This window comes from Protopterus annectens, chromosome 2.part0 (genome assembly GCF_019279795.1).
Source record: "Protopterus annectens isolate FY-2018-M chromosome 2.part0, PAN1.0, whole genome shotgun sequence".
NCBI classification, from domain to species: domain Eukaryota; kingdom Metazoa; phylum Chordata; order Ceratodontiformes; family Protopteridae; genus Protopterus; species Protopterus annectens.
The window spans coordinates 889,338,517-889,365,780 of NC_056728.1; the positions used below are offsets into that span (position 1 = coordinate 889,338,517).

General features: G+C 39.7%; 1 protein-coding gene across 1 annotated transcript in view; it reads right to left on the reverse strand.

The window, feature by feature from the left end:
- Positions 1-27,264, reverse strand: part of SLC4A4 (solute carrier family 4 member 4) — a 1,959,050-nt gene that overhangs the window by 1,011,379 nt on the left and 920,407 nt on the right. The window lies entirely within an intron of this gene.

Sequence of the window (27,264 nt, forward strand, 5' to 3'; positions counted from 1 at the left end):
GAGGGAGGGTAACCAGGACTGCAACAGTGAATACACTCGAACATCTACATTTATGGTAAGTGTACACAATTGTACTATGTTCTTCATGTTTCACTGTTGCAGTCATCACATTTGGGTAGATTCCCAAAGCTAAGGATGGGAGGAGGAATTTAGATAGCACCCTGCAAAACTGCATTGGCAAAGCCAGCTCTGGATTTAGAGAAAATTAGCAGATGGTAATGCTTGGTGAAAGTATTTGCTGAACTCCAGGTAGCAGCTTCTAGGATGTCCCTGGTAGGGACGCCACTGAGAAAGGCTATAGAGGTAGATGCAGCCCTGGTTGAGTGGGGTTTGATCCCCAGTGGGATAGGTTTTCCATGGTGCTAATAGCAGAAATGAATGCAATGGCCTATCCATTTGGAAAGGGTTTGCTTTGAAATAGCCTTCCCCTCTGCCCCTATAACAAATGCCACCAGCAGTTGGTCAGATTTCCTTTGAGGTTTAGTCCTGTCCAAATAGAATCTAAGTTGTCTGTGCACATCTAAGGAGTGCAGTATCCATTCCCCTTTATTCTGTGGGTTAGGAAAGAAGGTTGACAAATGAATGGACTGATTAAGGGCCACAATGGATATCACCTTGGGCATAAAGGAGGGATTGGTCCTAAGGGACACCCTGTCAGCATGAAAGATGATGAAAGGTTCCACTGCTATGAGGGCCTGTAATTCAGATACCCTTCTTGCTGAAGTGATTGCTAAAAGGAAAGCTGTTTTCCAAGAGAGGAATTTTAAATCTGCAGTGGCAGCTGGCTCGAAAGGAGGAAGGGTGAGCTTTTCCAATCCAAAGTTAAGGTCCCAGGCTGGAGTTGGGGCTTTCTTGGATGGTCATAGATTTTTGGTCCCTCTGAGGAACTGCTTAAGCAGTTGATGGGAGAAGAGGGGAGGTTCTGTGTTATAATGAGCTGAAATGGCTGACGTGTGAATTTTAATAGAGGAGAAAGACAGGCCCTTGTGAAGCATCTCAGTTAAGTATTGTAAAATCTGAGGTAAATTGGGCACTGCTGTGCTCATCCCATGAGATTGGTTCCAGGCACAGAATCTTTTCCATTTTTTCAGCATAAGATTTTCTAGTACTAGGCCTCTTTGCCTCTAAAATGATATCCATCACTGGTTTACTGAGGGATGGTAACGGAGAGATTAGGTAATTAACCAGACTGCTAGGTTCAGTGTATGAATCTGAGGGTGCAGAATCTGGTTCTCCTGCTGAGACAATATGGTAGGAGTTTGAGGCAGGTGCCATGGGGCCAACAGTGACACACTGCGCAAGAGGGGGTACCAGTGTTGGCATGGCCAGTCTGGTGCAATCAAAATCGTCCTTGGTTTGTCTTGTTTGATCTTTAGTAGTACTTTGGAGAGCCGAGGCAGAGGAGGAAAGGCATAAACTGATAGGTTTTTCCAGCTGAAGGACAGAGCATCCACTTTCCAAGCTTGTTTGTGGGGAGTCCTTGTGCAAAATGTGTCCAATTGATAGTTCTGGGGGGAGGCAAACAGATCTATATCTGGGTTCCCCCATTTGCTTGTCAACATTTTGAAAATCCTTGGTTCCAGCATCCACTCGTGTGGGTCCATGAGGTTCCTGCTTAGTTCGTCTGCCAGTGTATTTAGTTTTCCTGGCAGGAATTGAGCTTGTAGAGCACTTGGTAGCTCAGGGCTGTGTTCCACAATGCCATGGCTAGTCTGCATAGGGGGTAAGAATGTGTACCCCCCCTGATTTTTTATGTACCACATAACAGTGGTGTTGTCCGTCTTTACCATTAATTGTCTTGGAAGAATGTGGTCCTTGAAGGCTGTCAGAGCATTCTGTACAGCTAACATTTCTTTTTGATTGATATGCAGGTGCATTTGACTTGGGTTCATTTGCCCTGAATGCACTTCCCTGCCAGGTGAGCCCCCTATGCATAGTCTGATGCGTCTGTTGTTAGGGTTTGGGTGGCAGGGAGTGGTATGAATGGTAGTCCCTTGTTTTGGTGGCAGGCCTCTGCCCATCAAAGAAACTCTAGGCGTAGGCAAGGTATGATAGGACTCATTGCTTCTAGATCATGAGAATGTTGACGCCGTAGGCTTTTTAGATACCATTGTAGTTTCCTCATATGCAGTCTTGCATATGGAATAAGAAGAATGCAGGAGGCCATGAACCCCAAGGCTTGTAGTATTTGCCTTGCAGATATTAGGGTTTTTGTGGCCACTTGCTTGAAGTAGGTTGTCAAATTAACTTGTTTCTCTGGTGTGAGGAAAGCCATCTGGGAAGTTGTATTCAAGCTTGCTCCCAGGAATATAATTTGTTGACGGTACCACATGTGATTTCTTTTCATTTTTGGTATACCCCAGACAAGTTAGCACCTTTTATACAAAGGCCAGATGACTCAAAAGTATGTCCTGGCTTTCTGACTGAATTAAACAATCATCCAGGTATGGGTATATTTGAATATTTCTTTGCCTGCAAAATGCAATGACTGGGGCTAGGTACTTTGTGAATACCCTGGGTGCAGTAGATAAGCCAAAGGGCAGTGCAGAGAACTGGTAGTGATTGTAGCCTGCTTTGAAGCGTAGGCATCTTCTGCAAGATTCCCTGATTGGGATGTGCAGGTATGCTTCCTTTAAGTCGAGTGTTACTATCCAGGCATCTTTTCCTAGCATAGGAAGCAACTGGTGAAGAGTCAGCATCTTGAATTTTGGAATTACCAAAAAGGTGTTTAGAGTAGACAGGTCCAGAATAGGATGCCATGAATTGTCTTTTCTTGGTACCAGGAAAAGTCTTGAGTAGAAACCTTGTCCTTTTTCCTCTTCTGGTACAGTTTGAATAGCCTTTATGTTTAAAAGAGAGAGTATTTGCTTTTGAGCCTCTGCCCATTGATTTGGGGGTAGATCTGGCCACCTGCTTGGTGTTGGTAATGTATGGAAGTGAAATCTGTATCCTTGGGACACTATATTTAAAACTCATTTGTCCTGGGTAATGAGTTTCCAGTTTTTGGCCTGCAGAACAATCTTTCCCCCTAAAGGAGCATTCAGTTGAGAAGTGCTTGGAAGTTTTAAAATGAAGTCATTGAGACAGTTTTCCATAGGGGGAGTCTTACTACTCCCAGATTTGGAAGTGGAAGCCCCCCACTGCTTAGTCTTGTGCATACCCTGGGACTGAAACCTGGGATTTCTGCTGTGTCTGGATTTGGATTGAGAAGGCCTGAAAGGAGCCAGAAAGGACCAGTTCTTAGAGGGCCAATGCCTACTAAATCTTGGTGGCTGAACTTGTAAGAAATCTTTAACAGTTTGCATAGATTTAGCTTTATCTTCCATCTTTTTAAGAACTTCCTCAGCGTTGTTGCCAAACAGGCAGTCCTGATTTAAGGGAGCATCCAACAGTTTAGCTTTAACATGATCAGGCAAAGATTGCTCCTTAAGCAAAGCATGCCTTCTGAGTACAGACCCAGTGACACCATCCCTGCAAGAGGCCTCTAAAGAATCAGACCCACATTGCAAAGTATGTTTTCCAACCTGTTCAGCAGAATGCATTAAATCCTGTAATTCCTTATTTTCAGCAGTCAGGAATCAACATCACTTTATGTTTAAGCAATCCAATAATATGTTGTTGATACTTAAATATATGAAACTGACAGTTTAAGGCCATAATGGCCAAGGTTGCAGAAGTGTAAAGCTTCTTACCCCATCTATCCAGCGCCCTGGAGTCTCTATCAGAAGGAGTAGGGTTTTTGGCAGCAGAGGCCTTAATGCCCTTGGGTCCCTGTGAAACAGTCTCTGGATCCGCAATAGGATTTTCAAAAAGGAACTTGTGAGAATCAAGAACCCTGTAATATCTGTCAGGTTTTCTGGGAGCAGGAGGCAAAGAATCAGGGGCCAAACTAGATTCCAAAAAGGCATTGTCAACAATGTCTAGTATAGGAGGTATAGCTAAAGGCCTATGCTGAGACAGGAGAAAGAAATCCCTAAGCCTCTTTTTCGAATCAGAAAAATCCTGGCTTTCCCAGTGGAAATGCTCCCTTAGAGTGTGCAAGGTTTCACCAAAAGAAAAATCCTCTAGAGGGGAAGCAGAGGGAATAGAGTCCTCTGCATCACAATCCTCATAAGTAGATAAGGGTAAATCCAGATCATCAGAAGAATCAGAAAAATCAGAATCTTGGTCAGAAGATTCATAAACAATTTCAGTCCTGGGTCTCATAGAAGAGGGTGTTGGCTTCCCCTGATTAAAGTTATAAGATCTTCAGCCATCCTTATAATTTGTTTTTTAGGCATAGAAGCTTAAGCATGTGGCCTGGGCGTCAGTTTTCTAGGCATGGTTTGAGGTTTAGGCCTTAAAGAAGAAGGAGGAGTCGGTTTAATATGCAAGTCTGTAGGCCTGAATACACCTCAGAAGCCATTGCCTGCACAGCGGCTCCGGACCCATCCAAAGTAGAGACATCTGCAGGTTCCACAGTTGAAACATCTCGCGGCATTCCGGACTCCAAATGGGTCTCAGTAGAGGCCTGTGAATCAGAAGTAGTGGGTATCAGGGGCTGCGAGAGTGCCTCACTGAGTACCAGTGAACCGGTGACTGGCTTAGGAGAAGTGTCATCGGCAGCTATGGACCTAGGTGGCCTGTCTCTGTCTTTATCTTTGCATTTTTTTCGGAATTCCGGTAGTCAGATGGCTTGCCGATGACATTTCTGGATAATTGAACCAAACCGAAATATTTAGAGGCGAAAATATACCAACGACAGATAGTGTGTTGATTAAATAAAGCACAAAACCGATAGCAAGGTACGTTGTGGTCAGGGCCTAGGCAAGGAATACAGTATGAATGAAAATCTTTGTGAGGTATTTGCTTTCCACAAGAAATGCAATTATTAACTTTTACTGACATCGGTAAGGCGCAAGAAAAAGTTTCCCCAATCGGGTACTTAGCTTTAGTTGAAGACTTCGGTTCTGAAACGCGAAAACAAAAATTTCAGGAGTCAGCCGACCGGCACTTGCAAACTGCTTCTGCTTTGGGCACCACATGGCAAGAAAGACTGATGTAATGGTGTTGGCTGCATGTTTTATACCCCTGATGACCTGACATCATGGAAAAAGGGACAGCAACCGACACAGGACCCAAGACTTTGTTAATCAGGCCAAATGAGGGCTACTGCAAGCAGATAACCCAAATGTGATGACTGCAACAGTGAAACACGAAGAGCATCTTCATGTGGATCAGGATTTGATGCAGGAATGGTTTAGGAGAGGTTAGTTGAAACCAAAGGATGAAAGGTTGATAATGATAGCTTAGGACAGTGGACTATGTACATGTTGGTTTACAAAGTCCCTTGAACATGTGGGAAAAACAGACACGTGCAGGTTCTGTACAAAAGAACTGGAAACAGTCAAACATCTTGTTGCTGGATGTGGTACATTCATGACAGAAGGCCTGTATAATGAAAGGCACAATAACATTTCAAGAAGATAGCACTGGAGATTGTACAAATACTACAATATAGAAGTATCTGAGAAGCACTTGAAAATTGAACCACAAAGCATTAGAGATATTATACCCATTAAAAACAGTTCAAACAATAGATGTGAGATGACCAGAAATAGTAGTGCATGAGAATGTAGCATCGATCACTGAAGTTGCTACACTCACCGATTACAGTGTCTTATGTACAGAGAGACACAAAGTCATAAAATGCCAGGATCTGCAGGCAATAAAGACACAGTATGGAAAAAGGATACCCAGACAGTTCCAAATAAAAGTACAAGCAACTGGTCTAATAAAAAATAATTTACAGTCATACTTAGATATGCTACTAGAACTTCCGTGGTGGTGCAGCAGTAGCGTTGTTGCCTCACAGCAAGAGGTTCTCCCGTTCGATTCTCGGCTGGAGTGCGGGGAGTGCCTTCTGTGTGGAGTCTGCATGTCCTCCCCACAGTTGGGTGGGCGTTCGAAAGACATGTGTAAATGGGTGTGCCTTCGTTGAAGATTGAACGTCGAGCTGGCACCTCGGCATTCGTGAAAATCTACTGCCAATCATTAGTGGACTGGAGTTTCGCTGTGGCGACCCCTAACCGGGAAAAGCCAAAAGACAGCAACAACATAGATATGCTACTAATTGGTTCAAAGATATATATGAAGCTAATGATCAACAGGGCTTTTATAAGACTAGCCATGCAATCTAACCCAATTGTGACTCTATGTATCATGGAGATTTGTTTAGAGGAGGTATGTTAGTTAGGAAGTTTCTAGAGGTTATAACGGGTACATTAGTTTAGGAAAGTGCAATGTGTGCTTCTTGGCAATTGCATGTGTGTGCATACATTGTAACAGGTAGAGGATTTTGCATTAAGTGTAGTATTTATGTTGGCAAGAACAGCTGAGGCATACAGCAGGGATGGAAGACGGCAGATAGATGCTAGTGCTTGTCATGTATCATCTTTCACATAGTATTTGGCTCTGTTAGATGGAGGCAAGCTAATGGTTTGTTTTTTAGTTGGTCAGTTTTGAGGTTGCTGTTAATTATGTTGCTCAGAAGTTTTGTTTTGGTTGCAGTTTTAATTTTTATGTTGCTAGATGGCATTATGCCAAAAGATTGTGTTTCATGCTAGTGTTGTTTATGAGAGAAGACAATAAGTTGTCTTTTTAGGATTTAAAAGAAGTTTGCATCTTCAACAGCAGTGGAAGAAGATGTATTGGTAGGGATGGGGCTGCAGTTATAAAACTTGTTCATCAACACATTGAACTATGCTAGCAAGGTGGGTGGAAGTATGTAGTTTCTTTATAAAAATGTTGAATAAGAGAGAGGTTAACATAGAACCTTGTAAAACACTGATAGTGTCTAGTAACAGGGAGGAGAGATTTTGTTTCTATTTGACTGCTTGCTGCCTATCAGTCAGATAGCTATGGAACCATTTGAGAATGAGAGTTGGCTGAGATTGAGGGAAGAAAGTTTAGCAAGGAGATGTTGATAGAACATGTGGCAAATGCTTTTGATAAATCTAAGAATACTGAATAATGAAGATGAGGACAGCAATGGTGGAGGTCTAAAAGCATGCTGAGTTGTGGAGAGAAGGGTGTATGAAATCCATGTTCCATACAAACATTTCCTACCCAGGAGTTTGTTTTCATTATACTGTCTTAGCCTTTGGACTTCACACAGCTCCTGCCACTTTTCAGAGCCAAAGTTCAAAAATCTCATACTGGGTACCCAGCAGCATAGTGTGGTGGCACCTAGCTTATCCTATACAGACCTTATCAATTTGGGATTTGAACACTATTAACTGCTTGAAAAGGGTGAGGAAAATATTCAAGTCTTCTTAAAGGTGCATATGGATTGGCTCCTTATAGTCCTGTGATCACTTGCACAATATTGTCCCTGTGTTCCTATGCCAAAAGTAGAATATCCTCAGCTGAAGAAAACAGTGAGGCAGAAATGCTTCAGATGCTTGTTTATCCTTCTCTTCTGTTACAGAGATTATGACAGGAATGACTTGGTAGAAAAAAAATTAATATTAAGGACCATAAGGAGACGTGATGTCTGTTCATTTATCTTTAGCTACACAGAAGTTGATGGCACAGAAGTTAATGGCATACAAGTACTATGCAACCATATTCACAACCTCTTCTACCTCTCCTAGCCAATAAGTTTTCATCTGTAACCATGGAATCCTTATTTGGATCCTAAACAAAAAAGGTGCTGTACTAACTAAACCCAGAACTAACCTCATTAGGGGAAGATAAGCCTTTCAAAATCTTGAATGTTCTTCTTGGAAATAGCTGCCAGTCAGTCAAAGAAATATTCCTATTGAAAATTATTTCAGAGTTACAATGGCCCGCTAAACAATTTTTGTCATAAATGATGCAAATAATTCTTCTAACTCATACACACATTATCTCCTGTTTTGCATACAACGTTACATCTGTAACTCTAAAATATCAACTGAATTCCCCTCTAAACTTATATCCAACCCATAAAACATATAAATGTATTCAATAACTCAGCATCCTCAAACATATGCCAGTCAGTACCTGCCCACTACACGATTCTGGTCATTTGCTGTTACTGGAAGCCTCTTATAAATAATAAAACACTCCTATCCTCTCAGTGTACTATTATGGACAAGAAATCTTATATTATAAAACGTATGTCTGTCTCATAACTGATAATTGAACTCCATTGCTGGAATGAGATATAACAAGGCTTTAGGAGCCTATAACCAGCCTTTGTATAAAGAAGTAGATATATTTTAAATAGAATGGGTATGATCACATGACAGTGCACTGATTACTACTGTTGTACTTGGGTCTGTAGTTCATTTACCAACTTGGCTGCTTTCAATTCAGAGTTTGAATGTCCTCACTGTGTTAGCATGGGTTATTACAGGGGCTTCTCTTTTGTCCAACATTCCAAATTATGAACTGCAGATGAAGTGACCTTCTATCTGTTACTCAGTATGTGCATACGTTTTGTGAAAGTGCATGAGTGTATCCCACAATAGATTGCTGTCCCTACAAAATTTATTTATTTATTTACTTGCAGTTTGTTTGCCAGGATAGTCCAATTGGGCTACAAGAAGCATGTTTTCAATGGAGTCCTGGGGAGAAAAGATACAGAAACATACAAATACATAGTACACATTGCACATTTACGTTACAGATCATCTCATAGGAATACAAAGTAAATATAATAAGAAAAGGTTAACAATGATAGAATACATCAGTATAGTTTGTAAAACACCAATAAAAACACTTGTTAACACAAAGTAGCAGCATAGGGTAACTGTTAAGTAGTTGGTCAAATAGTTCAATAGAGATGTGGAACTACAGGAGGCAGTGATGGCGTACTTAGTTCTAGGAAAGTAAGAAGTGGTATTAGAAGGATTAGGGAGGGTGGGAACAGGAGCACTTCCACTGTGAAGTTAGGTGTGAGTGCAGCAAGGTTTTAAATGTGGAGAGACTGCTGGTGATGCAGATAGGAGATGGTAGAGAATTCCAGAGGCATGCAAGAGAGAAGGATATTAGGTGATTCCCAGATGGATGTGAGGGTTTGTGCAATTTAATTTGTTTTTGGGAATTATATCTTAGAAGTCATTCTGGTTCATACATTTCAAAGGTAGTGGCTATGGAGGGACAAACAGAGGGGCTGTAAATGAGTTTGTGTGCTTGGATGAGTTGGGTATAAGTGAGGAGGTTAGGTAGCTGAAGGCAATTTAGATGGTGAAGAGAATTATAATGGTGAGAAATGGCTCTGTGACCTGCTGCAAATGTTGATATCTTGTTATATCAAGAGGAGAGTTTTGTTTTGAGGGAGGATTGCAGGTTGGTGAGGATAGATGCACCATATAGGAGGGATAGGATGAGATAGGTATTGGCTAGTATGAGCCAGGAGAGAAATAACGATTATGGCAGTATAGCATAACAATTTTTTTGTGTTTTTTTTTTATTTACTTGTAAAAGTTTGTCACATTTTAGCTGATCATCTATGAGTACTCCTAGTAGTTTAGTGTCAGAGACTATTTCTAGAGGAGTATTATTTTTGCTGGTGATTATAAATGAATGTTTATCTAGGGAGGAGGTTTTGGAGGCAGTGAATAACATGAGTATAGTTTTGGTTGCAATAAGTGCCAGATGGTTGTCTAGCATCCACTGCTCAGTAGAGGAGAAGGCAGTTTGGGTAAGCTTATTTGGAGGAACAGATAATGGTAGAATCGCCGGCATATTGGATGAGGCTGGAGTTTGTAATGGCTTTGTAGAAGTTGTTAATGAATATGTTGAATAGTAGGGGGCGTAAAATGGAACCTTGGGGGACTCCTGTGGGAGAATTAAGGAAGGGTAAAGTGGCTTTATTCCATTTGACTGCTTGTTGTTTGGTTGTGAGGTAGCTGGAAAACCACTTGGTACAGAAGGGGATAGGTTTAGTTTGGAGAGTTTATTATCCTTCACCTCCTCTACTATAGTCTGGTTCAGAAGCTACCTATCTGACAGGCAACAATCAATCCATTGGAAAGGAACTCTGTCTACACAACTTCCAACCACCATAGGAGTCCCACAGGGCTCTATACTGGGCCCACTATTGTTCTCTATTTTCACAAATAACCTCAATAGCTCTACACAACATGCCACACTCATACAACATGCGGATGATTCAACCCTGATCTGCTCTGCCTCATCTCCCACCACCCTACATACACTCACTCAAGATACCTTTAACTCGGTAGAAAAATATATATCAGGTATCCAGCTAATTCTAAATCCCAAAAAGACAAAACTGCTACTATTTACCCCTAATAGATCATCCCCCGCCTCTCTCCTTTACCATAACATCTAAGGATGGCACCACCATTTCCCCTTCTAACCACACCAAACTTCTCGGCATTGAAATAGACAATAATCACCACTTTGATGTTCACATCTCATATACCATAAAACTAGTAAACAAAAAGATAGGCTCCCTATACAGGCATAAGTCCTTTCTCTCACAAAAAGCAAGAGTCAGTCTTGCACAAAGCCACCTCCTCTCAACTCTATTATACGCAGCACCAGTCTTTACCCAAATCAGACAATGTGACCTAGACAAACGAGAATCATGCTACAATAAAATAGCCAAGTTTGGTACTAACTCAACCTATAGAACCCATCACTGTACTGTACTAAAAGAACTAAAATGGCTCGAGCTACCACAGTTACTTAATTATCACCAGCTGGGCACAGCCTACAATATTCTCAAATATCCTGAAAAAAACCCTCATTATCCAACCTACTTACTGTCTATGCTACAAACTGGTACCTAAGATCTAGTGAAAAATCTCTGCTCTTCATCACCAAGGCTAACAATAATGCAGGGAAAGTGCTCTACTTCCACATCATTGCCAGAAATTGGAACTCTCTTCCCCTATCTGCCCCCTCCACATTCATATTCAAAAACTCCCTCAAATCGCATCTTCTTACTACCTGGTTATGCCCTTGTATCATATAACCCTACCCACACTGCTATTAACTCCCCAAACTCCTCTATGATCACAAGCTGGATCTCTGATCCCCTATAGGCTTGGTCAGCTGAAAGGGTACTTTTAACTGTAGAATCTTACTTGATATATTTTCTTCTCTTACCAATGTATAACTGACATTGCCTTTTTACCTATGTTCTATACCTTGTTTTACCTGGAGAGTTTTACTAATTTCTTGTTATATTACTATGCTCAGCATACATGATGAAACCTGTTTTGTGTAGTATGCTGGATGTACTGTAACTGACATTGTCTTTTACCCATGTTCTATATCTTCTTTTACCTGGAGTGTTTTATTAATTTCTTGTTATATTACTATGCTCAGCATACATGATGTAACCTGTTTTGTGTATTATGCTGAATGTACTGTATTTGTATAACTTGATGCAGGAGCTTTTCTCCCCAGACCTCCACTGAAAATGGACTTGGTCCAGTTGGAATTTCCCAGTTAACAAATGTAAAATAAAATATAATAAATAAATAAATTAAGAGTTGTTTTGGAGAGTGGAGAAATAGGCTTTGCGGTCTGAGGTAATACATTTTTTTTACTTTATTTCTTAGTGTTTTATATTTGTTTAGGGTGACAGTGGTTTTATTTTTATGGTAACATGTCCAGGTTTTGTCATGGAGTCGCATGGTAGCTAAGGTGTTTATGGTTAACCAGGGTACAGGGTTACTTTTTATATGTTTTGTTTTTGAGGGGCAAACGAGTTGAGCAAGTTTGTTAAGTAGGAGAGAGCATCATCTAGGGGAAGAGTCTTTAATGGGTTCCAGTTTGTGCTTTTTAATGCATTTGAAAAGGTGTCAGAATTGAAGTTCTTTAGGTAGTGAGTGGAAATATAGGTCTGAGTCAGTTGTATGGAAGAGTGGAGATGGTGGGCAAAAGTAGGGAAGTGGTCGGCTAGTGGGTCTGGGAGAATACCACTATCAGAGATATAGTGAGGATGGGATACTAGAGTCCAGTCTATTGTACTTCCAGTAACGGAGTTCTTGGAAGGCCTGGTAGTGCAACTGATTAGTTGTGTAAAGTTATATAAGTTAATATTGAGTGAGTTAGTGGGAGGTTGGATTGTGGCCCAGTTTATGTTCACGTCTCTCAGGATTATGGTTTTGTGATTAATGTTGGTAAAGACCCAGGCAAGAATATCATCAAGGGATGAGATATTGTCTCTGGGGGAATATAGAGGGAGAGAACAAATATGAGTTTATGCTTGTTTAGGTGGAGTAGGGCTGGTATTATTTCTGCTTTGCCAAATTTGGGAAAGGGTTTGATATAGGGGGTGACTAAGAGGGATGCCAAGTAAAGGAGTGCTACACCAACCCCGTTTTTTGTGTTCTGTCATTCCTTAACATGCAGTAGTTGCAAGGCGTTATTTCAGAATCTTGTATGTAGGGCTTAAGCCAGGTTTCTGAGATGGAGAAAATATTGGGCTGGTTATCTAGAAGCCAGGCATGAATGTTTGGTATTTTGTTACATAGGCTCTGAGCATTTAGAGCTGAGAAGTTGAGGGGTTTGCTCATTGCTGGGGGGTTGGGTGGTTGGATTAGGTGTGTTAGAGGGGTCTAGGTTTGGGTGGATGCCCCCAGAGAGAAGGATAATGATAAGATGATGGATGAGGTATTTGGTTTGTTTGGGGCTTAGTATACAGGTAGAGAGTTTTGTGGACATTAGACTGGTGTAGTTGGGAACAGTGTTTTTAGAGTTAGGTAGGAGTCTATACTAGAAGAGCATGCTAGTGTTGAGGGGGTAGAGACTGGGAGATATAAGGGTAACAGTAAATGTGTACTTTGCAGAGGATGGGGTAGTGGTATGAAATGGGGGGGGAGATGGGTTTGCCTTAGTAGGTTGGGTGATTTAGTTTAGGTAAGTTAAGGTAATTAGAAGTATTATTTGAGTAAGTAGGGATAGAGGTTTGAGGGTCATGATGTTTGTTATTAGAGTACAAGTAAGGGGTGAGTTAAGTTGGGAATTTAGTTTGAGTAAGAAATTATGGTTTAGGTTAATTGTTTGGTAGTATATTGGTTTAAGTTGTGTTTGGCAGTAAACTCTGAAGGGTAACCTTACTTTAATGGGTGAACTGTGGGAAGAGATTTTGGGGGTATGATGGGCAGTTTGGATTGGACTGTGGAAGTGGTGGGAATTGCTAGGTAATTATAAGTGTAGGGGTACTGGGGGTGGGTGGAATTAAGGGGTAGGGTAGGGGAGTGGAGTGAGCCCACAAGGCAAAAGGAGTGGGTAGAGCCAAGGGACGGAAGAATCAAATGTAAAAAAAAAAACAATCAGTGGAGTGGAAGGTAAGTTTAGAGGAAAGTATGCAAGGGGGTAAGGGACATTCTAGCAGAGGTACAGGGAAAGGATTAGAGTGGTTCAGAGAGGTAAAGATGGAGCCACAGGAAGGAAGGGAAAGTTGAAGAGTCTGAGGGAGAGGTTGGAAAGAAAAGAAAGTGAAAGAAACTGGGGGAGGGGTTGGAGACAGAGTAGAGATGGATATCACAGTGGCCTAGCTGGTTGGAACCAGTACTGACAGGGTCAGGTCAGCAGTGTGAAACAGCACTGAAGATAATCAGAAAGGAAACAACTGTGAAAATCATAGCTGAAGAGATAAAAAGAGAGCAGCCAAGGGATGGAAATGTTGCAGATATAAATTTAAAAACAGGAGAAAAAGGGTACAGAAGACGTACTAGGGGCTAATAGAGTGTGGCTGGCAACGTTAAACCTACATATACTGGAACTATTGAGAGTTAAAATAACATTAAACTAAAAGCCATTGATACTATTGTTAGTTAAAACAGCAAGGAATATGGTAGGCTACTGACATTGTGCTGCCTTCTAGTGCCAAAGTAAGTTACTACAGCCAGAAATTAATTCATTTACCATGCTTCACAGCAGCATTGAAATGGATTAAGAGGATGATTGAAGAATGCACAGGGAATGAATGACTGCTTGACCAATGTAACAAAGACATTCTTGTACTGTTATTTCTGAACAAAGTAGCCGTTAAACCTTCCTGATTATTTGGACTTTTCCCCATGCAAAAAAAGAACATTATGTCCCTGACTCCAGTACACTTGCAATGAGAGCAGGTGCTTTAAAATCTAATGCATGCAGTAAGCCTAATAAATTATAGGCCTTACACCAAAGTACGTCACTTACAATGACAGCAGGTCTTTCCAAATCAGGGCAGACTTACACTGAGAGCACCTCTTTTGCAATCTGTCCCCATGTACTTTAATGTTTTTGTGTTTGCAATGTAACAAACTGAAAGATTTGCTAGATATGACCCAGGAGTCTGTGTCCTGTTACAAGCTGATTACATATTTCAGCCCCAAAAATATGTCCAGCAATTGCATAAAGGACTAAACTGTCTCAGCAGACCTTGCTGTGATTTGCAATTTATTCCATATTACATCAACTCTTGTTCTAAAGTAAGTTCTCTTTATCCCATCCCCTTCAATAAACACATCACACCGAATGACATTTGACGACCTTTACTAAACTTCCATAACATAGCTTTGATAACCAATATTTCTTAACTACAACTGAACACAAAATAATTGCTTTTAATCACAGCATAACATCCATGTAATGTTAATCAGGACAATGTGATCTACTCATCCTGCCCCCGTAAGTAGAGTCCATACCTCTGCTCACTTACCTTACTTATGAAGCAGCGTCCAAGACTCACTTCATATCCCATTTATTGAATTACACATCCAACCTTTACTTATGGAGCAGTGTCCAAGACTCACGTCATACACTATATATTGAATTAGCTTCCACCAAATAAGCAGCATCCTTACCTCCGCTTACTTATTTAACAAGCAGCCTCCAGCAGATCACTTTTCATTTCCACACCCTTGAAATGAAAATCCAAACACCAGAGGGGGAACAGAAGAGGGCAAGCCTCTCCCTCTTCTCTGCCTACCCCGATTAATAAAATAAACACAATCCCCACCAATCCACCACAAGAAAAGGGGAGGGAGGGAGGTTAGCAAGTTCACAGCAAAATGTGATTACTTACCCAGCTACACTTGTCTAAATCCCTTAAGCCCCTCCCCACCTTTACCTCATTTCCTTCCACACATTTCTCCTTTCATTTAACCCTTTCCATTCCCAACTCTCTAATTCCCACTAGTATATTTATCCAAACCCCCTTCTGAAGATGTCTCTGGACAAATTGGTTTGTTGCCAAACCTAATTTATTATGAATATTAAAAATGTCAGTTTCTATAAATAACTATTGTCCCTAACTCTGTGTGTGTGTGTGTGTGTGTGTGTGTGTGTGTGTGTGTGTGTGTGTGTGTGTGTGTGTGTGTATGTGTGTGTGTGTGTGTGTGTGTGTGTGTGTGTGTGTAATGAGAGAGAAAATATGTCATTAGTTTTACACTTGTATTACAAAATTAAATTACCTTGGTATACTTTCCAATAAATGGAGGGCAAGTTCAATGTATTTAATCTGTGAAAATGTACTTCACATTGAAAATGTGTTCAACTCGTCAGAAAGAAAACAAAATTACAGAATGCAGTTACTAAAAATCATATACTTTGGAACTGTAGCATTAATACGATGCATATCATCAAAATTAAGTTTCCAAATTATGTTATTGGGTCCAGGCAGGTATTTTGGAGCTGGTGTTAAACAGAGCTATTAATAGTAACAAATCAAAGTCTGAAGAATAATTAACAAGTGACACTAAGTAAGAGTTTGCAGAATATTTACGTTCACGTGAAAACAACTACAAGTACAAATATTACAATGAACGAAAGGGCAATACTTGAATATCAATTACAAGAAAGAGGTTGATTGAAATCATATCAAATGTTAATTTTGTCCTTTAATATTGGAATCCCATCTAAAATTCAATAGCATGTCCTCTGGATCGGGTGATATCCCAAGCTGCTCATAAAATAATCCACCTCCAAATATAGTAGGACTATTGGTCCATTTGTTGTAGATGTGGCTAGGTTCTCCAAGCTTAAAAAGACCTCATATTTTTCCTGCGTTCCAGTTGGATAATAGAAGGGCTCCATTCAACTAAAGGTCTTGTACGAAGAAGTGTATTCATTCTAAATTGCTTGAGTATTTTATTCATTTAATTCCATTTGTTAACCAAAGGTAAAGCACAAATTTGTGCACCTATTTCAGATTGAGTCTGTGACTACTGCTTGGTTAAGTGACCTGTTCAGAGGCATAGACTTAGTAAATGTATACATCTCTGAATTATTTGATTTTCCAGTAAAATTATGGCAAGGCAGTAGATACCAAACAACATGTATTTCCTAATGAATTAGTTTGGATAGCAAACATTTAATGTAATTTCTGTAGACATAGAAAAGGCATATAAAACAGACTATAGTTAGACATTACAAAATCAATGACTATCATTAATATAAACCCATACAGCATAAACTGGATACATGAGTGAATAACCAAGTGGCAGCAAGCTATACATATGGGATGTTTCTTGCTGTATTCCACAGGTGACACTTATGGGGTCATTGTTTTTTAACACATTCCTATCTAATTTCCCAGGCAGTGACACCTGTCAGCTAAGTAACTTTACAGATGTCTGCAAAACATCTTTTACCAAGGCAGATGGAGACTACCTTACAAGCTATAATGCTATCACCATGGCAGGTATGGACTATCTTATACAGCTGTAGTATCACCATGGCAAATAGGGACTATCTTATACTGCTATATTATTACCATGGCAGCTAGGGACTATCTTACACAGCTATATTATCACAATGGCAAATAGGGACTATCTTACAGAGCTGTAATATCACCATGGCAGGTATGGACTATCTTACACAGCTATAATATTATTATTATTATTACCATGGCAGGTATAGACTATCTTACACAGCTATAATATTATTTCTCTGATTGGTATGACAAGATTGACTACAAAAAGGAACAGGTTTCCTAGAGGGTGACTAGCAAATAAATGGAACATACTATTGACTTAGCATCGGGTAAAGAAATACTTAGGCTTACCTTCAAGTTAATTGGGTTTTATATATCTATCCATATATATATATATATATATATATATATATATATATATATATATATATATATATATATATATATATATGGGTTCACTACATATGACCGAAAGTTCATATGACCAAAGCCCATTTAACTGAGACCAAATGACCGAAAGTTAATTTGACCGAAAACCCATATGACCGAAAACTCATTTGACCGAAAAATAGCACTGCAAGGTATATGCCCTGTTTCCCACTATAGTACGACCCTGGAGTGAGAATATATTGTTGGGGGGTGTGATGGGAGGCATAGCCCCCCACATAATTGCAGTTTATGCACTATTATGTACGTGTATTCATTAAAAATATATTAAAACATATAACATCAGTAAAAACTGGTTGCAAAATGTGGGGGGCTATGCTGTGCCCGCCACACCCCCCAACTTTAAATTCTCACTCCAGGGTCGCACTACAGTGGGGAACAGGGCATATACCTGCCAGTGCTGTTTTTCGGTCAAATGAACTTTCGGTCATTTGGTCTCAGTCAAATGGGCTTCGGTCATATGAACTTTCGGTCATATGTAGTGAACCCTAATATATATATATGTATATATATATATATATATATATATATATATATATATATATATAAAGCTAAAAGTTATGAGCAGGAAAAGCAGGTGTTAGGTTCCATTAAACAGGGTGCTGGCGGAAATTGGGCTACTGTTGGCCAAAGTAGGAGAAGAGGGGGAAGGCATGCCCGAAGGCAGGTAAAGGCTAGGACTGTGATAGTCAGGGCCGGAACTTTGAATGTTGGCACTATGACTGGTATAGGGAGAGAGCTAGCTGATATGATGGACCGAAGGAAGGCTGGTATATTGTGTGTGCAAGAGACTAGATGGAAGGGGACCAAGGCTAGGTGTATCAGAGGTGGTTTCAAATTGTTTTATCATTGTGTGGATGGGAGAAGAAATGGCGTAGGTATTATCCTGAAGGGACATAATGCTAAGAGTATTTTGGAGATGAAAAGAGTGTCGGATAGAGTGATGTTTATGAAGCTGGAAATTGATGGTGTAATGATGAATGTTGTTAGTGCATATGCTCCACAAGTTGGGTGTGCGATGGATGAGAAAGAAAAATTTTGGAGTGAGTTGGATGAAGTGGTGATGACTGTACCCAAGGGTGAGAGACTGGTGATTGGAGCAGATTTCAATGTACTTGTTGGTGAAGGGAACAGAGGGGATGAGGAAGTGATGGGTAGGTCTGGTGTTAAGCAAAGGAATACAGAAGATCAGATGGTAGTGGATTTTGTGAAAAAGATGGACATGGCTCTGATCAATACGTATTTTAACAAGAGGGAGGAGCATAGGGTGACATACAATAATGGAAGAAGATGCATACAGGTGGATTATATCTTATATAGAAGGGCCAGTCTGAAGGAGATTGGAGACTGTAAAGTGGTGGCAGGTGAAAGTGTAGTTAGGCAGCATAGGATGGTGGTTTGTAGGATGACATTGATGAACACGAAGAGGAGGATGAGTGTGAGGGCAGCACCAAGGATCAAATGGTGGAAATTGAAAAAGGGTAATTGTGAGGTGATGTTCATGGAAGAGTTAAGACAGACACTGGGTGGCAGTGAAGAGTTCCCGAATAGCTGGGTAACTACAGCAGAGCTAGTAAGAGAGATGGCTAGAAAGGTGCTTGGTATGACATCTGGAAAGAGGAAGGAGGACAAAGAGACCTGGTGGTGGAATGAAGAAGTACAGGAGAGTATACAGAGAAAGAGGTTGGCGAAGAAGTGGGATTGTCAGACAGATGAAGAAAGTAAACAAGAGTATAAGGAGATGAGGTGCATGGCATAGAGAGAGGTGGCGAAGGCTAAGGATAAGGCGTATGGAGAGTTGTATAAAAGGTTGGACACTAAGGAGGGAGAAAAGGACCTGTACTGACTGGCTAGACAGAGGGACCGAGCTAGTAAAGATGTGCAGCAGATAAGGGTGATAAAGGATAATGAGGGAAACAAACTCACAAGCGAGGAGTGTGTGTTGAGCAGATGGAAAGAGTACTTTGAGGGGCTGGTGAATGAAGAGAATGAGAGGGAGAGAAGGTTGGATGATGTGGGGATAGTGAATCATGAAGTGCAATGGATTAGCAAGGAGGAAGTAAGGACAGCTATGAAGAGGATGAAGAATAGAAAGGCTGTTGGTCCAGATAACATACCTGTGGAAGCATGGAGGTGTTTAGGTGAAATGGCAGTGGAGTTTTTAACTAGATTGTTTAATGAAATCTTAGAAAGTGAGAGGATGCCTGAGGAATGGAGAAAAAGTGTTTTGGTACCGATTTTTAAGAATAAGGGTGATGTGCAGAGCTGTAGTAACTACAGAGGGATTAAACTGATCAGTCACAGCATGAAGTTATGGGAAAGAGTAGTGGAAGCTAGGTTAAGAAGAGAGGTGTTCATTAGTGATCAGCAGTATGGTTTCATGCCAGGAAAGAGCACCACAGATGCGATGTTTGCTCTGAGAGTGTTGATGGAGAAGTACAGAGAAGGTCAGTAGGAGTTGCATTGTGTCTTTGTGGATTTAGAGAAAGCATATGACAGGGTGCCTAGAGAGGAGTTGTGGTATTGTATAAGGAAGTCGGGAGTGTCAGAGAAGTATGTAACAGTGGTACAGAATATGTACGAGGGTAGTGTGACAGCGGTGAGGCCTGTGGTGGGAGTGACGGATGTGTTTAAGATGGAGGTGGGATTACATCAAGGATCAGCTCTGTGCCCTTTCTTATTTGCAATAGTGATGGACAGGTTGACAGTCGAGATCAGACAGGAGTCCCTGTGGACTATGATGTTTGCAGATGACATTGTGATCTGTAGTGAGAGTAGAGAACAGGTGGAGGAGACCCTAGAGAGGTGGAGATATGCTCTAGAGAGAAGAGGAATGAAGGTCAGCAGGACTAAGACAGAATATATGTGTGTGAATGAGAGGGAAGATAGAGGAATGGTGAGGATGCAGGGAGTAGAGGTGGCAAAGGTGGATGAGTTTAAATACTTGGGATCAACAGTTCAGAGTAATGGTGAATGTGGAAGAGAGGTGAAGAAGAGAGTACAGGCAGGATGGAGTGCATGGAGAAGAGTGTCCGGAGTGATTTGTGACAGATGAGTACCAGTAAGAGTAAAAGGGAAGGTCTACAAGAGGGTAGTGAGACCAGCTATGTTATATGGGTTGGAGACAGTGGCATTGACAAAAAGGCAGGAGTCAGAGCTTGATGTGGCAGAGCTGAAGATGTTAAGATTTGCAATGGGTGTGACGAGGATGGACAGGATTAGGAATAAGTATATTAGAGGGTCAGCCCAGGTTGGAAGGTTTGGAGACAAAGCCAGAGAGGCAAGATTACATTGGTTTGGACATGTGCTGAGGAGGGATGCAGAGTATATTGGGAAAAAGATGCTAAGGATGAAGCTGCCAGGTAACAGGAATAGAGGAAGGCCTAAGATAAGGTTTATGGATGTGGTGAGAGAGGACATGCAGGTGGTTGGTGTGAAAGAGCAAGATGCAGAGGACAGGAAGAAATGGAAACAGTTGATCTGCTGTGGCAACCCCTAATGGGAGCAGCCGAAAGAAGAAGAAGAAGAAGAAGGTTCCAATATGGTGTGTTCCATGTGCTTGATTCTTCTGCACTCTGAAACTATAAAAATATGAAATATAGAAATATATAAAAAATGACTGCCCACGATAAGTGTGTTCTAGTCATATCCTTTACCAGTTGGGATGCAAAGTATTGTGGTAAGAGAGTTCACTGGGGTAAGAGGGTTCACTTTAAAAAATTAAGTGGATCCAAGAAACTGTGGTAGAATAAACTGGCCTTGTATCCTATAACATGAGAAGAAGTGACACTGGAATTGTACACTGGTAGACTGACTGTGAGCTGCAGGAGAAGGTCCCTGTGAGTACATTAGAGCGACAGACAGCTGGTGCACTCACTAGAACCCAGCACCCTAAATGCAGACAGCTGACCATTGATGTTAATGAGTACCCCTCTTGAATGTTCTAGAGATTAACATTGCATCTGATGGATTAGAAGGGATGATAGTTCCCAATGTTTTCCTTATTCAGAGAGCACCTGCAGACTCCCACAGCAACCTGGTCTAATCACAAATGCAGACTATTAAACTAAATGAACATTGTTATAAGTAATAGCACTGCTTTAGATTAAACTCTGTTTAGCCAAAATTGCACAAACATGATGAAATGCTAAGCCATTTCCTCTTTCTATAAAAGTTAAAGTGATAGAAATGGCATACAGAATGGTTTTCAGCTGCCTACAATTTCTAGATTTAGCAGAGAATATCTATGTTGGAACATGGGCAGCTGTGACATCCAGAAATGCATTCCTTATCAATAGCCATTCCTGAATTTCATCCATCTGTGATGCTCCTAAAATTCTCATTGTTTTCCTGTTCATGTATCTGCTTTAACCTCTGATGTGAGCAGCTAAACTCCACAGAAGGCCGAAGCATAATAGTGTACCTGAAGTAGATTCCACATTCCTCAGATTCATGAAGCTAATCTTGATGATAAATCATGTAAAACCTCATATCTGTCATTTGTTCTAAGCTTCATCTAAAGCACAGAAAACTACAGTTTTACTGTGCCCAGAATGGAACCATCTAACACTCTGCAATTTCTATTATATTTCAGGCTGTATAACATGCACAGGGCATAGACCACTGTGTTTTACATATGCCTTGAGGTATTCTTCTTAAGGTTTTCAAGGGGGCTTATTCATCATTCTGTTAGGGCATCTCTTATTTTTTTAATGCAGAGCAGACTATTTAACAGAAAAAGAAGTTTTCTTGAGAAACCTGCACTGTCTGGGAAAGGAGTGGAACACTGCACTGTGTGTAAACTACTTTACAGAAGGTGGTGTACAATTCTAAAAATCCTGGCTAGATCCCTGACACCACAAAGATTATCACTTAATTAGAAGCAGTATCAGTGGTGTTTGCTAAGCAGTTTCACAGTAAATTAATATACCAAGCCCAGTTGAATGAGTTAAAGAGAGAAAAATTCACAAATAAGGGATTAAGATCTAATTAGAGTTTTGTTTTCTTACTGACAGTGACAGAGGTAATCTAGTTTTCCTGCCAGGTTAAATAGTGAACATATACAAATATAACTGTACTAAATCCTGCTAGGACAGCACTCTTACAGTAAAACATTCATTGCCTTGAAAAGGACTTTAAACTATTCATAGTCAATCTGACTTGCTGTTCTGCTTCAGCAGATCCACTCATCCTGACAAAGCATGTGCTGTTCTTCTGGCTCCCGAGCCTCATTCCTCTTAAGACTAATTAAAATTTAATATCATAGCCAGAGGCATTTTTTGCTACAGCCAGATTTCTCGGCTAAAATTGCCTTATGATTTCTTCAGCTTTAAGATGATCTCTAACAGACTTGCTAACTACTCATGAGGTGAATCAACACGTTGAACTTAAAGCCACAGATCTCGCCTCAGAAACTGCATATTTCCTATATGACATAAACCCGTTTTTCCCCTTTACTTTCTTTCCATTCTCTTCTTTGAGGACATGGTGCTTCTCATAAAAAAAAATACCGTCTGGTTTAACAGGCTAGATACTTGTGAAGTCATTTGATGGGCCCTTTAATCCTTTTTATTGTATCCAAGTCCATTTTTCCTGAGGTTTAACCTCGTTGTGCCTGTACAGCATTCCCCAGTCATGATGGGGTGTAAATATAAAACTTGTATGGAAGTTCAGTCAGGCATCCACAACTTCTAGTCCAGAGCAGTTGAAATCTGAGGATCATACAAAACCGGTCCTGTATGGCGTCATCATCAAGCCTAATGTTTTGCAATGCTGAGAATTCCAGAAGTATGGAACAGACAGCAGAATGGCCAGCTGAAACTTATAAGATCAAACTTTGTCTGTCATACACAGAAAAGTCCCTGGTGTTTCCAGGTAAAGAGACTGTTGTATGTTGTTCTTCAGTCTTTCTATCATTCTTTCTTTAAGAGAAACAACAGGATAACAGGAAAAAGGAAGAAAGAGAAATGTCACATTTCTATTTCTGAAGTCCAAGCATTAACTAATGTGCAGGTACCATTAATGACCCCTCTATAGTCATAACTCAGTACCACTGAAGCTTTGTATACTGAAGGAACACCCAAACAGTTTGGATGCGATCTAGAGCATTCCATGCAAAAATGAGTAGCTTAAGTAGTGCACTGGCTCTTGAGATAAGCTTATCAGAGGCTGCACATTTCATTTGTACAATGTCAGATGCAAATATGCATGTAATTGACAGCAACCTAGTCATATTTTCTGTCACTTCATTAAAAGTCAGAAATTAGACAAAAAACAAAATATCAGGTCTTGAAGATGTTTACTGCTCCTGGTCATACATGCTACAGTGATATTTTTCACCCTAGATTAAAACATGATTTCAAACTTCACTTATTTTACCAGCATCATCCCTCCTGTAGTCCAGAGCCCAGACTCTGATATTAAGGTCTTTGGTGAGTCTGAAGTCGAAATGATTCATCAGCTTTTAACCTGTACAACTGAGTGATACTGACAGCCCTCCTAACTCTACAATCCGAAAGACACCTGGTGCCATTTTTTATCTTTTTCTTCAACCTAAGCAGGCATTCTGTGTATAATCATTGGCTGACTTGTTTTGTCATAGTCATGCTCCAGTGTGGTCCTTAGTTCCTTTTCTGCTCCTACTTTACTTATTCTTGTATTGTCTTTATCCTTTTTTTTACATAAAAGGGTTAAACTTCGCATTTTGCTACTCAGTTTCTTCTCTAATCTGTGTCTCTGATATGCTTACATGACAGTCATGGTTCTATGTGCACCACACTGCTATTTCCCTCTACAGTACAAATACACTGTTCTTCAATCAAAGTCAGCCGGCTTTTTCTCATGTACTGCTCTCACTTCTACTCTATCATGTTTTTTTTTCTTTCTTCTGATTCTTTTTTGCACACTCACATACTGATTATCTTAGACCTTATTCTCCATTTATATATCAGTAACAATGGGCCTTAGTACATCTTGTAGGAGAAAGGCCTACACAGCTGGCTGTATATAGACAACACCATTCACACAGCTCAAAGAGGTACCTCTGTCCGAAAAGCAACACATTCTTCAAAATGTATCCTAGAATATTACTGCCATGCAGCCTACCAGTTCACTACTCCAGTTACCTCCAAATATAGTCATTTTACTAGGTTTTACATTACTACTGGTGTACATGGCTTTTAAATTAAATAAAATTGCTTTCTGGGTAAACCAATCTGAAGCTTCACTTACCCTTACTTCACTGACCTACCCATGTGATCTCAGTAAGTCAGACTGAAAGAAACAACAGGATGATCCATTAGGATTTCATAGCCTTAATTATGTTTTCTAAACTGCTAGATTACCAATACAAGGAATTTCCTATAATTTTCAGTAGTTTGCTTTTCATTTTTAATTTGAAATCCAGGAATTTTTAGTTTGAAATCCAGCAACAACAGGAACTGAATGTTTTTGTGTGATCCTGTGCTGTTGTTTGACAGTATGTTCTACACTGCTTGCCTGTTAATTCCTTACTATTCTTTGATTGCACTAAAAATTCATAGAGGTAGTTGTCACTAATGCCGTATATACCTGAGTACACAAGTTCACAATACTCCATGTTATTATCATTCCATACTCTACTTTGGGTCTGATATAACTTGCAAATGATGATTTCATAACTTCTGATTCCCTATACTTTATAGTTTTATAACTATCACTATACAATTAGTTGATATGATCAGAAAAACTCAAAGAATGGATCCACCTATATAGCCAGGTCCTTAAATGAATCTATAGTTTCAATCATGGTGTGCTGTGTTAAATATTCACGCTTCGGTCTGTTTTCCAAATGTCATGTGTTTAGTTGTTGATGTATTTATCAGCATATTATTCGCCTGTGCCCAAGTAGTTTAGACAAATTCTTTGCAGACATACACTGTCTGTGACAGATGTCATCAATTTGCCCATTTTCTAAGTCATCTGCATGCGGACTATGTAACAGCTCACATAAAAAAAGATCTGAAAGATACAGTCTAAAAATGTATGGGCCTAAGACAAAGCCCTGCGGGACATCTTAACTGTAACCTAGAACTTCCCCTTTTCAATTGCTGTGTGGTACTTATCAAATCCTACTTGAAAGCCACGCAGCTATCAATCATCAAGATTACATTGTTACCAAGTTGTTCCAATTTATTAATTACTGTTTTGTGTATGACCCTCTCAAAGGCTGAAGGTAGGTTTCTATAAATTACAACACATGACACTTTTCATTTATATCTTTGTTTTATATTACAGAACATCATGTTACAGGTAATTTTAGATCTATTTTCAACATATGCATGCTGTTATATGGTTTTGATTAGCAACCACTTCAATTCTGACAATAATTTATCCAAAATAAACTTCTCTAATATGACCCTGGGTTTGTCCCATTCCCCTTTCTCTTAAAGATAGGGTTTAACAAGTGCATTTCTCCAACTTTGAGGAATCTCCCCATGCTTAAATAAACTACTTAATCACAGATACACTGGTACTGTAAGTTCATGCCGAAGTTTTCTCAGGCCTTATTACTAATTCTGTCAATTCCCTGTGCCGTCTTTGGGTCCAGTTTGCATAGTCTTTTTTTTCAATATAACTTAATTTTAGGATCTGAAATTAGCTCAATGTTGCTAGTAAAATTTATCACCCCTTTTGTCTGCATAAGATTTTGTAAATATATTTATAATCTATTATGCATGAGAATACATTTTAGAATCTATGCAAATTTGATTAATTTGTATGTCTTTATCCTACCACATTTAATATACTTATAAAATAGCTTCCTATTATATTCAATATATTTTCCTGATCTTGTCCCATACAATGGTTTTGTCTACTTTGGCAACTTCAGTTTTGAAAGGTATAGGTTGACCTCATTTCCATTTCTTGTATTTTTCCTCTCATCCTATTTATCTTGTTCTTACGGAAATATATCCTCCTGACCTTGAGTACCTAAAAACGTATGTTAAATATTTTTTTTAATGTTTTTGCATTACAAATAATTTCCCTTTCAAACTTTGTTGCATTTCTTCTGCAGTCTTCACCAAATGTGTCATTCCAGTTTTATATAGTGACTGTTTTGCTTCCATATTGTCTATTAATAATCTTCTATGCATTGGTTTAGAATTTAGTTTGGCAGAATTACCTAGCAGTAATTTTACTTTTATAATCCACCGATCGATGCACATCAATAGAGGAAAAACTTGATGTGAAGTAATAAACATGTCCTTGGAACACAAGCAACGCCCAGAACGTTCCATTCCCTGGTAGGTTTGTTTACAATCTGGAGCAAATATTGCCCTAAACATATGTTATGAATAATTTACTTACTAATGTTTTAAAATCAGTATCATCCTAGTCTGTTTCTGGTAAAGTAAAGTCCCCAGTTGCTTTCATTATTATTATTGTCTCCCGTGTATCAGGCAATAAATGAATGAATTCCTTTAGGTCATCAGCACTTGACTTTGGTGCTCTATAATCATTAATGACACACTCATTTAAAGAATACATTCTCAGCTACACACAAAGAATTTTAAAAGAAAAAAATTGAAATCAGTAACAAGTTTCATAGAAATTAAAACAAACAGTAATTTAAATCAAACCAAGTGAGGAAACCACACAATTAATATGTAAAAAAATATTTAAGTACATGTTGTTCATCTTGCACAAGGGAAATTACTTCACAAAATAGTCACAATAAACTACAGTGCCAGTTGTGCCAGTGACACTACAAACTGGATGTTCACAGTCATGTCTCATTATAACTGTAAAAATCAGAGGTAAAAAGATAAAGTATAAATCAGATAAAATATTCTTCTACTAAGCAGCTGCATAATAAATTACAGACCAACAATGGATCGCTTCAGATAAGCTCTGTAGCATCGTGTCAACGGTCTGTGTGAATTTACAGCTTACAGAGCCCCTTGGGATGGCTAGATTTTAGTGCAAACCACCCAAAACATCTATTCAGACTTTACATATCACAGAATCCCTTACACTCTTATTATAGCTAAGGAATATGTTCTGAAGATGCTACTAAACATCACAATTATTTCCTCCATGAGACTGACAAAATATCTGAATATATAACAAATAGCACCAGACAAGGCCTTGCTAAATCCCTACTAAAACTGGTTAACCTATGT